This window comes from Peromyscus eremicus, chromosome 3 (genome assembly GCF_949786415.1).
Source record: "Peromyscus eremicus chromosome 3, PerEre_H2_v1, whole genome shotgun sequence".
Classification (NCBI taxonomy): domain Eukaryota; kingdom Metazoa; phylum Chordata; class Mammalia; order Rodentia; family Cricetidae; genus Peromyscus; species Peromyscus eremicus.
In genome coordinates this window covers 132138458-132152516 of record NC_081418.1, presented here as the reverse complement: position 1 = coordinate 132152516, position 14059 = coordinate 132138458, and the positions used below count along the sequence as shown (strand labels likewise).

At 40.2% G+C, this 14059-nt stretch overlaps 1 protein-coding gene across 3 annotated transcripts in view; it reads right to left on the bottom strand.

Moving 5' to 3' along the window:
• Positions 1-14059, bottom strand: part of LOC131907358 (chromatin remodeling regulator CECR2) — a 111311-nt gene that overhangs the window by 62262 nt on the left and 34990 nt on the right. The window lies entirely within an intron of this gene.

Here is a 14059-nt window from a genome sequence, read left to right as displayed (position 1 = left end):
CTTAGTTTAAATGACACTAGGTCTAACGTGATGCCCAACTTCTGTCTGCCTTTCTTCCATGTCTTACAGATATGAGGATTTGTAGACCTATTAGGAGACAAAGCACTTGTTTGTTCTTCTAAGAAAACATGCTAGGGCCACAAGCATGGGGCAGACAGTATCAGAGTGTGTTCAGTGTGATCCCAACACTGAACAGCAATTAAATAAACTCAACAAAAGAAGGAAAAGAAGCTGGGTGGTGGTGGCACATGCCTTTAATCCCAGCACTCAGGAGGCAGAGGCAGGTGAATCTCTGAGTTCAAGGCCAGCCTGGTCTACAGAGTGAGTTCCAGGACAGCCAGGGCTGTTACATAGAGAAACACTGTCTTCAAATGAAAACAACAACAACCCCCCCCCCAAAAAAAAAAAAAAAAAAAAGATGGAAAGAGAATTCTTGTGAGGAGAAATAAATAAAACAGCTGAGTCTGATGGTACACACTGTGACCAAAACCTGTGTAATGCATATACTCACAGTAGTATATCAAAACTTACAGAAAGGTCTCTAAGCATTCTACTCAAAGAATACTTAGAGGCTTACTTTAACCCATACATAAAAGGTAAACGGAAATACCAATCAGTAAGACATTTGCTAGATATATATAGTGTCTGATCCACACTGAGACCTTTAAATCCAATATGAAAAATTCTAATAACTAATTAGAGGCTGGGTATGGCGGGCATACCTGTTTCCCTGCACTAAGGAGGCTAAAGCAAGAGGTGAATTTGATTGAGATCAGTCTGAGCTACATAGCAATACTGTTTATTTTTCCCTTTTTTTTTGGGGGGGGGCTCACTTTAAAAAAAAATGCTTGCCACACAAGGATGAGGACTTTCGTTTGATCTCCGGCACCCAGGTAAAAACAGGGATGGTGGCTCCAATGCCAGTGTAATGGAAGGAAAAAGGAGAAACCTGGGGCTTACCACCCAGCCAGCCTAGCTTAATAAAGTCGATCCCAGGTCCCATTATGAGATCCTGTTTCAAAAAATAAGGTGGATAGATAATCCTGAAGAATGACATCCAAGTCTGACCTATTGCCTCCATGTTCATACGCACATATGAACATCTCTCCCCTCAAAATAAAGAAATAAGGCAGGTGTTTGGTTTCTATTGCTATGATAAAGTCCACAGCCAAAAGTAACTTGGGGAGGAAAGGGTTTATTTGGCTTACTCTTAAGCAGAGTAAGAACCTAGAGTCAGGTGCTGTGGGATGTTCTCTATGCTGTGAATGTGTTGTTCTGATTGGTTAATAAATAAAGTGCTGATTGGCCAGTAGCCAAGCAGGAAGTATAGGCGGGACAAAGAGAGAGGAAAATTCTGGAAAGAGGAAGGCTGAGTCAGGAGATGCTGCCAGACGTCGCCGTGAGTACCAACATGTAAGATACTGGTAATCCACGAGCCATGTGGCAAGGTATAGATTTATAGAAATGGGTTAATTTAAGATGTAAGAACTAGATAGCTAGAAGCCTGAGCCATTAAGCCAAACAGTTTAAATAATAGAAGTGTCTGTGTGTTTGTTTTATAAGTGGGCTCTGGGACTGCCAGGGCTTGGCCGGAGCTGGAGAGGAGCTTGCTCCCCATGACTCACTCAGTTTGCTGTTTTGTTTTTGTTGTTGTTGTTGTTGTTTTCAAGACAGGGTTTCTCTGTGTAGCTTTGCGCCTTTCCTGGGACTCACTTGGTAGCCCAGGCTGGCCTCGAACTCACAGAGATCCGCCTGGCTCTGCCTCCCGAGTGCTGGGATTAAAGGCGTGCGCCACCACCGCCCGGCCAGTTTGCTGTTCTATACAACTTCAGGACCACCTGCCCAAAGGTGGCACTACCCAAATGCCCTCACAGACATGCTCACAGGCCAATCTGATGAAGGCAATTCCTCAACTAAACTTCCCAGCTAGGTCTGCGCTTGTGTCAAGTTGACAAAAATTAACCAGCAAGGGGTGGGGTGGTAATAGCTCTGTAGTTAGTACAGCACCTGTCTAACACAAGCAATGTCCTAGTTGGGTAAGAAGAAACGAAAGCAGGAGGTGGGGCGAAATTCCTGCTCAGTCCATATTTAAGGAGGGAACTGCTCCTTCTTTGCTTCCTCAACTGTGGGTCTTGTCCCCATATAGGACTGCACAACTGAATGTGTGAGTGCAAAAAAGAAATTGGGCAACAGTAAAATTAACAAAAATTCAAAAAAATTCAAAAACCAAATACAAATTAAGTTTGAGGTATTCCTGGCAGTGCTCAGCAGTTGTGTGACTGCACTATGGTACTGGTTCTGAACTCAAAACATAGCTCTCTGCATGATGCCATGTAACACCAAGAAGAAGAGCTGCCTGAAACATTTCATCCCAAGACTACTACATGTTATGAACTACAGTGTGTAGCTGGAGTTTTCTCCAGTCCTGCCTGGCCCACGGTCAGGACAAATCTCTCACTCACCAGTCCCACAGCCACTCACACCCAACTGAGTAAACACACAGAGACTTATATTGCTTACAAACTGTATGGCCATGACAGGCTTTTTGTTATCTAATTTTTATATCTTAAATTAACCCATTTTTATTAATCTATAAGTTGCCACATAGCTTGTGGCTTACATGTTGCTTGTTATGGCAGCGGCTAGCAGAATCCCTGACTCAGCCTTCCTGTTTCAAGAATTCTCTTTTCTCCTTGTCCCGCCTATACTTTCTGCCTGGCTACTGCCAATCAGTATTTTATTTATTAACCAATCAGAGCAACACATTTAACATACAGAACATCCCACAACAGCAGTATCTTTATTTATTGCACATATGAAGTTTTCTGCACTTCTGTTGTTTTTTCCCAAGACAGGGTCTCACTAAAACTGTCCTGGAACTCACTATGTAGACCAGGATGGCCTCAAACTCAGAGAGCTACCTGCCTCTGCCTCCTGAGTGTTGGGATGAAAGGTATGTGCCGCTACACCCAGCTTGAAGTCTTCTGCTCTTACAGAAACATGATTTAATTACAGAAAACAAAGAACATTTTCTACCAACATTCCTCAGAACATAAGTGCCAAATTAGTATAGCTTTGGATTGCATTGTGTTAAAATGCTTGATTTTAAAAATGCTGTCTGAGTTGTTGGCTTAAATTTCATTAAAAATTGTTAAGATTCCCAGGCATGGTGGCACACATTTTTAAACCCAGCACTCAGGAGGCAGAGGCAGATGGTTCTCTGTGAATTCCAAGAACAGCCTGGTTTACATAATGAGTTCCAGGCCAGTTATGGCTACATACATATTAAGACCCTTTCTAAAACAAAACAAAGTTTGATTTACTATGGCAGGAAAATTGAAATACTGGGCAAATCTGAATAAGGTAAAAGATAGTCTACATCCTGTAATATCAAATAGCCAGCCAAGAGTTAATTCATCATATAGCTGGAGTTTTCTCCAGTCCTGCCTGGTCCACAATCAGGACAAATCTCTCTCACCAGCCAGTCCCACAGCCACTTTGACCCAGCCGAGTAAACACATAGAGACTTATATTGTTTAAACTATTTGGCCTAATGGCTCAGGCTTCTAGCTATCCAGTTCTTACATCTTAAATTAATCCACTTCCATAAATCTATACCTTGCCACGTGGCTTGTGGCTTACTGGCATCTTCATACGCTGCTTGTCATGGTGGCGGCTGGCAGTGACTCCTTCCGCCTTCCTGTTCTTTCTTTTCTCCTCTCTGTTAGTCCCACCTATACTTCCTGCCTAGCCACTGGCCAATCAGTATTTTATTTATTGACCAATCAGAGTAATTTGACATACAGACCATCCCATAGCATCATCAAGTAAAAATAAACTAGCCAATCAATTTTATTAGAATACAAATTTGATCTTGTGTTTAATAAATGGTAAAATGTTAAGTAACATAGCACTGATTTATAATGCATTTTTATGGTTTATAATCAGTAAATGTTTGGCTTGTATACCTATTTTATATATTCATCTATCTAGATCATATAAAGCAGTCCTTAATGGAAAAAGTTTAAGAATACACAGACTAGCTAACCATTAGGGAAAGAGGCAAACTTCAAGGTAACTAAAGGATGATATAATCACAAACTTTGGAACAGTGAGATATCATGCCACTGAAATGACCACCAAAGTTCTGTGCTTCATTATAATGACATCTCCAACTCATTAGCCTTGGAAAACTGCTCTCTCACATCAAGAATCTGAGGACACTACACACCCAGGGAATCTTAAGAGGCCTGCTTAAGATACTTGTGCAGAAAAGGGAAATAAATACTGTTCTGGAAAAAAGTCCTTCCCTGAAATTCTCCACCTCTTCCCATTCATAAACAACCCCCATTCAAGTTTTCTGCAAGTCAAGCAGCTAGCTCTCGAGAGGCCTACTCCCCACCTGTCATTTGAGACCTACCTTTGTTATGACAAATTCCTCCTTATTGTCTCATCTCTATGCTCTCTTTGATGGAGACAAGAATGTGGACATGAGTCATTCATTACATTGGAGAAATTCCCTCCACTTTTGCCACTAATATTTCTATAATAAAAATGTTATGTGCCAGGCATGGCGGTGCACATCTTTAATGTCAGCACTTAGGAGGCAGAGGCAGCTGGATCTCTGTGAGTTTGAGGCCAACCTGTCTACAGAGTGAGCTCCAGGACAGCCAGAGCTGTTACACAGAGAAACCTTGTCTCAAAAAACCAATCAACCAAACAAACATTATGTTTGTGAACAAAAAAAAAAAAAAAAAAAAAAAAATTCAAACATCAGGATAGGTTTTGTTTTTATGAGAAAGCACTCTGAAGTGTGCTACCATGAGATTTTTGTTTTAGCACCAGGGCTGCAGTTATTAGAATTTTGTTCATTTTTATTTATTTTTGTTTGGTTTGTTTCTGTTTTTCGAGACAGGGTTTCTCTGTGTAGCCCTAGCTGTCCTGGAACTCACTCTGTAGACCAGGCTGACCTCAAACTCACAGAGATCCACCTGCCTCTGCGTCCCAAGAGCCGAGATTAAAGTGTGCCACTACTGCCCAGCTAGGTGGGAGTTGACATTTTTGACAAAGAGATTCTGATGAAGTTGGTACCAGACCTTGAGACCACCTGGCTTCATTTTTAAGGAAGGGCTTATTTTGGTTTACTTCTTTTTCAGAAGTGCATTCTTAAAACTTGAAAATGTTTCTGATAAATTATTTTTCAGTTAAGTGGTCTATGGACCAAATCACCCATCTCCTTAAAATGCAACTCTCAAGCCTCCTGCTGAATCACAATACTGCAGATAACAGCTAGCAATCTTTTTTTTTTTTTAAAGATGTTCTTTTTTATTATGTGTCCATATGTGCATGTGAAGTGTAGGTGCCTTTAGGGGCTAGTAGCAACAGATTCCCTGGCGCTGGAGTCACAGGCAGTTCTAAGCCACCCAATGCAGATGGTGGGAAAGGAACTCTCCAAGAGCAGCAATCACTTTAACTGCTGACCCATCTCCACAGCCCTATGAATAAGCTTCCCTCGGGAGTATCACATGAGCACCAAACCACAGTAAGAAGTCTAGTAGAGCCGGGCGGTGGTGGCGCACGCCTTCAATCCCAGCACTCTTTTCATGTGTATGTGGGTTTTTATAGGGTAATTGTGTGGGTTTGTGGGGATTCGTGTATATACGTGGTTTCTGTGGGGGACTGGAGGATTGTGTACGGTAGGTTGTTTTGTTTTTGGTGTGTGGGGGGGAGGTTGGGGGAAGGAGTGGGCTGTAATATAAGTTGGTATCAGGAATTTTCCTGGATTCCTCTTTTATCTTAGTCTTTGAGGCTGCCTCTGCCTTCTGAGAATGGAATTGCAGCAAACACCAACCTCTGACGGAACTCCCCAGAACTTTGTGGAGTTGGTTTATTTTTGTTTTTCTTTTGTTATTGATGTTAAAGGAAGTTCCCACTCTGTAGCCCAGGCTGGCCTGGAAAGTCATAGAACTCACTATGTAGAGCAGCCTTGCATGAAATGTGTGGTAGATGATCCTCTGCTGGAATTGCAGGCCACAACACCACGCTATTTTTTTCCCCCCTTGGTACGACCTTCTCATAGAATTTTATTATCCACAAAATTCTTACCACAGGTTCAGTTACATCAATCACATTTCTGGAGTTGCTTCACAAAGAACTTTAGCCAAATAATTATATCTTAATCTTCTTGTTTCACATAAAAGTCTTCAATCTACAAATGCATTATCTATTAAAACAGAAAAACCCAAAGATCCAAAATGGAGACCTCAACTTAACTTATCCTCTGGTAATAGTCTCAAAAAAAAAAAAAAAAAAAGCATTCACTCCTTCAAAAGGAAGGCCACAGAACAGTACACAGGAAACCATTAACAACTGGAGAGTGTCCCTAGGGGCTTTTTAAAAGAAGCTTTCAAAAGATTTGAATAAATGATACATTATTATTTGAATAAATGATGCATTATTCTATATAAATAATGATACCTGGTTTCTAACTGGCATACTGCAATACAATACTATTGACTAAATAAACTGAACTAAAATGAAGTGGCTCTATTTATAAGATTATCACCAGAGTACACTATGGTACTCTCAATTTCCCGACAGTAGCAAAGGGCAAAGATCCAACCATCCTTCCTGCGTACGTCAGATGATGAAGAGCCAGGACTTGCTATCTTGACCAGCATCCTTTTAACATACTAGAAAGTCCGCAAATCCTCTAGACAGTTATGAAGTAGAAACATAACCATTACCTGGGAGGTGGCAGTGGTGGTGCAGGCAGATAGATCTCTGCAAGTTGAAAGCCAGCCTGTTCTACAGAGCAAGTTCCAGGACAGCCAGAGCTACATACTGAGACCATATCTTGAAAAAACAAAAAAAAACAAAAAACAAGAGAAGAAGAAGAGGAGGAGGAGGAGGAGGGGGAGAAAAATACAACCATCAGTAGAGACACAGAGTACTAAGTTCTTTGGCCATTTAGTCTATAGTCTAGTAGACAAAGTGGATCTGTAATGTCTATGTGACTGTCTTGTCAAGAAGTATCTGGAAGGGGAGTAAGCTAATTACCATTCCTGATAAATCTGTTTTGACTCTACAAAAATCAAAATTGTCTGCTTTTCCTTGCATCTCTTTGCTATGTAAATTTCAACTCTCATTTCTTATAAAGAAAGCTACATTTTATAGCTAACAGCCAGCCAGGTCACAAGAAAAGTATGCCAGGAGAGGAGGATCAGACAAGAGCTTGATACGTCATAGAAAGTGTAGACCTTAGATGAAGCTCCATCAGTTAGATGTTGTGTGACTTAAAGAGACCTACTTCTGAAAACACCTTTGGTCTTTTCCTTAAAGGTTTTGGGCCAAGAAAAGGATTCTGGTCACAGCAGCATACACCTTTAATCCAGCACTTGGGAGGCAGAGGCAGTCAAATCTAAGAGTTCAAGGCCAGCCTGATCTACAGAGTGAGTTTCAGGACAGCCAGAGCTATGCTTGAAAACCAAAGTAGGCCCCACCCCCAACCCCCAAAAAGGTTAAGTCTTATTTTTTCACCAAGTGTATCTAAGAAGTCCTTCAACATTGGGCTTTTGTGACGATCTTAACTTTTCCTGAGAGAATAAATAAGACAGTAAGAATAACAAAAACCCGGGCTGGAGAGATGGCTCAGAGGTTAAGAGCACAGGCTGCTTTTCCAGTAGGTCCTGAGTTCAATCCCCAGCTCACAACCATCTATAATGAGATCAGGTCCCCCCTTCTGGCCTTCAGGCATACATGCAGGCAGAACACTGTATACATAATTAATAAATAAATCTAAAAAAAAAATTTTTTTTTAAAGAGTAACAAAAACCCTACTAGCTAGGCATTCTGTCTTGGGCCAGCACTTAGGGGGTTGAAACAGTAGGATGGTCAAAATTGACAGTTACCTACTAAACTTTTAAAATTAACAAGGTCCTGTTTCCTTAGAACTAATATCAAATGGCTTAAGTGATAATGATGTTTGAATAGTACTGCTAATATAAGGAAATATTTTTCTTAAGATATATAATTTTGTTAAGTTTTATTGTGAAAAATAACTATGGACTAATGCATTTAGCAATAAGACTATATCTTATAGGCAAACACTGAGGGCTCATTTTTGTATTAAAAGTCAGTAATTTGTTGGGGATATTGCTCACAGAACAAGTTAAGCTAGCACCTGCAAACCCTAGGTTCAATCCCCAGTATCATGACAGACAGACGGAAGGACTGAAACCCCGGGGACTCATACGGTGGAAGGAAAGAACCAGTTCCTCCAAGCTGTCTTCTAACTTCCACATGTACACTGCGGCAATGAGTGCTCCCCTTTACACACACAACACAACACACAAAATAAAATATCGTTTTTAAAAATATGTATTACATTTAATTAATTTTTTTAGGCAGAGTCTCATTATGTACCCCTGGCTGCCCTGGAACCTTGTATGTAGACCAGACTGGCTTCAAGTCTGACTTCTGCCAGAATGCTGGATTAAAAGTATACACTTTACCCATAAAAGAAAAAAGTAAAGGTGACTAGAGTGATGGTTCTGTGGTTAAGAGCACATACTATTCTTGTAGAGGATCCAGTTTGGTTCCCAGCACCCATGTAGGGCTGCTCACAAGCACCAGAGGATCCAACACCCTCTTCTGGCCCCTGTGGACAATTACACTCACATGCACAGACACCCACACTCACAAACACACTTAAAATAATAAAATAAACCTTAAATTTAAAAAAAAATTTAATTTAAAATTAAATTTAAAAAATTTTTTTAATTTAAAATTAAATTTTAAAAAACCTTAAATTAAAATAAACCTTAAAGGATTGCGATGGGCAGAGCCAGGCGGATCTCTGTGAGTTCAAGGCCAGCCTGGTCTACACAGTGAGATCCAGGACAGGAACAAAACTACACAGAGAAACCTTGTCTGGAAAAACAAAAAACAAAAAAATTTAATTAATAGTTTAAAATACACTTTGTATGCAGGAGCTAAATCATAATAACTCCCCTGAAGGCCAGAAGAGGAGATCTATAACTGGAATTACAGATGGTTGTGAGCCACCATGTGGGTGCTGGGAATTGAACAGCCAGTCCTCTCTCTAGCGCCTGTTTAAATATTTTCAAGCTAAAACATCTGATGAGAACAGAGGAAACCATCCTTACTTAACTTTATGATTTTCCATACCAAGGATTCTGGACTCAGATGTACTCTTGATAAAATAGACTCATTTGAGAATCAAGATTATAAAATATTCTATCTGGTATAAAGCATACTTTATTTCATTTATAAAGAGACACTTTTTAGAAAACCAAAATATCATTAATGTATCAATTCTTTCAACTTTCCTGTTAATTTTTAACCTTTTAAAAATTGTGTTGGTATTCGAGTGTGCACATGTATGTATGTATGTTTACTACCTGTGTACAGGATTCCATGGAGGCCAGAATATGGCATCAGATCCCCTGAAACAGAGTTACGGTTGTGAGCCACCATGCAGATGGTATGATTCGAACCCAGGTCCCCTTGAAGAGCAGCCAGTGTTCTTAACCTAGAGTTCTCTCTCCAGCCCCTTGTTTAAAAGTTTTATTATAAATTATTGCAGGAAATATTCTAGGATCACAGGAAAAAAAATCTCGTTAACATTACATCTTTATTCCAATTACCAGTAACGTGAAATTTGTTCCAAACTATTAAATTACAATAAGCAACACTTGTCTTTCAAATTCATGGTCAAAAATACTGGTTAACATTACTCATATAACGTCCTTAGGTATAAAAACCTTTGCCTTTTCAGGTACTTAGAAAAAAAAACTTACTTGGCTTCAAAAGTAACAAGCAGTAATATTTATCTTATTCTTTACGGCTTTACAAAATTTCAAACTTCAAATCTTTTTAAAATCCTTATACTATTTAGTAAATTTTACTTATGTACAGTGTGACATCAAGAAGAGACACCTTGTTAAGTTTTTTAAAAAGTATCAAAAAATAATATGGCTTATAAAAAGCAAGAGAGCCTACTTTTATATATCTATGATGATTTGCTGCCATTAAGAGATGAAATAGGGCAAGAATGAAGGGAAAATAGAAAATGAACAAGCAATCCACACACACACACACACACACAAACTCACTCACTCACTCACTCACTCAGGCATCCACAAGGAAGGGTATGTGGCGTGTAACTCAAGATACTCAATGGCTGGATATGAAAAGAGAAACTTGATAAGGAAAACAAAATTCTCATTTTTGCACCCATAAGGAAGAGTATATATGCCAACACAGGGTGATTAGAATCCCAATAAGCTGCAATTTAAGATGAAGGTTGAAGCAGCAGCCAGATGAAAGGCGGCCTCTGTAACATTTGCTCCTGGAGTCCAGCAACTCTCAGCAGTTGGCTGGAGACTGAGCTGGAAGATCCTGTGGCGCTCCAACAAAAGGACGAAACAAACTCAAGTTCCCAGGGCCCCTCCCGACAACTAGAGAAACAACTTGATAAATGATTGCTCTGTCAAGAGACCAAGAGATGGAGACGTCTGGAAGCAGAGGGGGGATGTATCTAATTTAGGAGGGGGTGGTGCAGAACGGCAAAGAGATCATCAAAACCTTAAGACAACACTGCAAAACTCCACAGTTTTAACAACTGAAGCTTCCTCCATGTTAGCATGTAGCCAGAAACCTAGCAGTCTGGTCCTTCCTAAGCTACTTCGATTTAAGGGAGAAACTTTCTACCTTCCATAACCCATCTTCCTGCCTTAACTCCAAGCTTAAGAAAGCTTTGCTCATTTAGGAATGACATGAAAAATACAAATTCCTTTTCCCCTACTTCACACCTGAAGACCCTGATTCAGACCTGAGAGAGAGGCACAAGGCCCCAAAGCTTACTCAACTTAAGAAAACAATTGTTCTCAATCAATCAATCAATATTTTGAAAATTTTAGAAGTTCCCATTTGCCCTTAATTTTCCTCTTTTCTTTCCTTTAAGGTGAGTACAATCTCTTCCTGACTAAAAACTGGCATAGGTTTCAAAGGCATTGGTGACAAATTCAGCCAACACACGATGAACATCTCTACTGAGGAAAAAAAAAGTGTTAATACCCAAAGAGTAGGTAATTGAGTCAAAAAAACTCTTGTAGTCTCAGCAACTGATCAAAGACCAAAAAAATAAGCCTGTGGTGGTATTGTGTTCCCCAAAATATTGTGTACCCTAATAAACTTATCTGGGGTCAGAGAACAGAAAAGCCACTAGATACTTAGGCTAGAAACTGGTGGCACTTACGCCTTTAATCCTAGCATTCCAGAGGCAGAAATCCCTCTGGATCTCTGTGAGTTCAAGGCCACATTGGAAACAGCCAGGCATGTGACACACACCTTTAATCCCAAGAAGTGAGCCTTTAATCCCAGGGAGTGATGGCAGAAGGCAGAAAGATATATAAGGCGTGAAGACCAGAAACTAGAAGCATTTGGCTGGTTAAGCTTTCAGGCTTTCGAGCAGCAGTTCAGCTGAGATTCATTCTGGATGAGGACTCAGAGGCTTCCAGTCTGAGGAAACAGGATCAGCTGAGGAACTGACAAAGTGAGGTAGCTGTGGCTTGTTCTGCTTCTCTGATCTTCCAGTATTCACCCCAATAACTGGCCCCAGGTTTGATTTTATTAATAAGAACTTTTAAGATTCCTGCTACATAAGCCAGTTCATTAAAATATGTCAAAGGCAAGAACAAGCAAGTAACATAACATAAAGAGCTTTCAACTGACCAAGTCTTTCTTATGTCACTTCAAACTTTTAACTTGCTGGGCTAGATAATGCTGCTGTAATAAAAATATTATATATTGTACTGCTGTGCAAAAGAAATTCTATGAAGGCCAAATTAACTTTTGACTGTAATAAGACAATTAGGACTAACAAACCAGGCATGGTGGCTGACCCAGAACATCAGCTGTATTAACTACCAGTTATAACGATATTAAATACCAATTAAAGAGGCGTTCTGAACAATAACAGGAAAACCAGGAGAAAAATCACTACTTATCAGGGTTGAGTTGGAAGGTCTTGTTCCTAATTTTTCTTGAAAGTAAAAATACCTAGGGAATTTTTCTAGAAAAATGTATGTATGGTCTGTCAAGAAATTGCTTAGATTCCATTACATAAAAATGGCTGTTCTGTGAAGGATCTCACTTGCTAACTTCCCAAATCGCCTCCTCAGCAGGACACATTTCTGACATTGTAGACAAAGAGAAAAGGTATCACATCACGAATCTCATTAAGATTAACTCTAATCAGCAATTCACAAAAGTGAAGGGCTCAACAGCAAACATTGTAATCCTAACATTCAAGATGCTGAGGCAGGATGACTGCTACAAATTCAAGTTTCATCTGATGCATAAGAAACTACAAAAGTTCACAGCATGTAAAAATCAAAGCTCTGGTTTGCCATTTGAAAAAAAAAATTATAGAAAACAAAAACTGAATGCCTCCCCTCTTTTGAAACATTAGCAGCTATGGTTCTGATTTATAGTTTTTTCTAAATAATTTATTTTTATTTAATTGCACTGGTGTTTTGCCTGCATATATGTTTGTGTGAGGGTATCAGATCTTGGAGTTACAGACAGTTATGAGCTGCCATGTGGGTGCCGGGAATTGAAACCAGGTCCTCTGGAACAGCGGTCAAAGCTCTTAACCGCTGAGCCACCTCTCCAGCCCCTCATAGTTCTTCTAAACATGGGTCTGCTGGGGTTATGAATGACTGCTCCCTTTCAGACCAGCCAGGTACAGGTTACCCATCTGATTCTTAGTGAGCTTTCACATTGACAACCTCAATGAGTGGCAGGTTAGCTTGTACTAAAAACGCTCATTAACCTTTTTTCCCAGTGGTCATAGATAATACTGACATTCTGTAAGTCTTGACATTCTCCTTTTGCCTGTAATGCTCAGGATTTAATTGATACAATATTCCAACCAGTTAAATGAACTGTTTGGGGCTGGAAAGACTGGAGAAACTTCTTCCTCTTGCAAGAAGACCAAGTTCTGTTCACAACCCCCACATAAAACCATACAAGACCTGATGCATTCTGACTACCTTGGGCACCAGGTACATGCACGCATGAAGGCAAAAAATAATCACACCAGACAGTCTGTCTATGTAGCATTGGCTATCCTAGAACTCTCTCTGTAGACCAGGCTGGCTTCAAACTCACAGAGATCCAACTTCCTCTGCCTCAAGTGCTGGTATTAAAGGTGATTAAGGGATTAAGACCTGAGTTCATTCTTCTGCATAGCATAAAGCCAGCATGGTGGTGAATGCCTGTAACCCCAGTGCTTCCAGACAAGAAAATCAGAAACTAAAATCCTACAATGTGAGTTCCAGGTCAGTCTGGAATACCTGGGACCCTGCCTCAAAGGGGGATGATTCAGCGAGCAGTCAAATACACATACTGCTCTTTACAGAGGACCGGATTTCAGTTCCTAGCACCCACTTCAGGTGGCCTACAACTCTAGCTCCAGGGGAATCCAATCTCCACTGACACCTGAATTTGTGTACACACATCCACATACCCGTGTATGCAAACACATATACACAATTAAAAATGAATCCTTTTAAAGAAGGGAATGGAACGTACTAACCCAATGGGCACAAAGAAAGGTTAGATCAATGGTTAACTGGGGATTTTTTATTGTCATTGTTTATCCTAAAGCAAAAAATTCAGGAGCTGCATTCTAATCAAGCAATCAAGCCATGAGTGGTGGGCTGCCAGAAGTCCCAACTTCATGGGAGGCTGAAACAGGCCTATTGCTTGAGTACAGGAGTTTAAAAACAATCAACAACAACACCCCCTAAAAAGGCTAAGCAAGCAACTGGTTGTGATGGCTCAATCACGCAACCCCAGTACTTAGGAGGCTCAGGCATTGGGCTGCCATGAGGTCAGGGCCAAAATGGGTCAGAGAGTAAGTATACTTGCCTCAAAAAGACACAAAGAGGGCTGGCCAAAAAAAATTCAGCAAGAAAAGGCATTTGCTGTCAAGCCTTACAATCCAAGTATGATTCCTAGATCCACACAA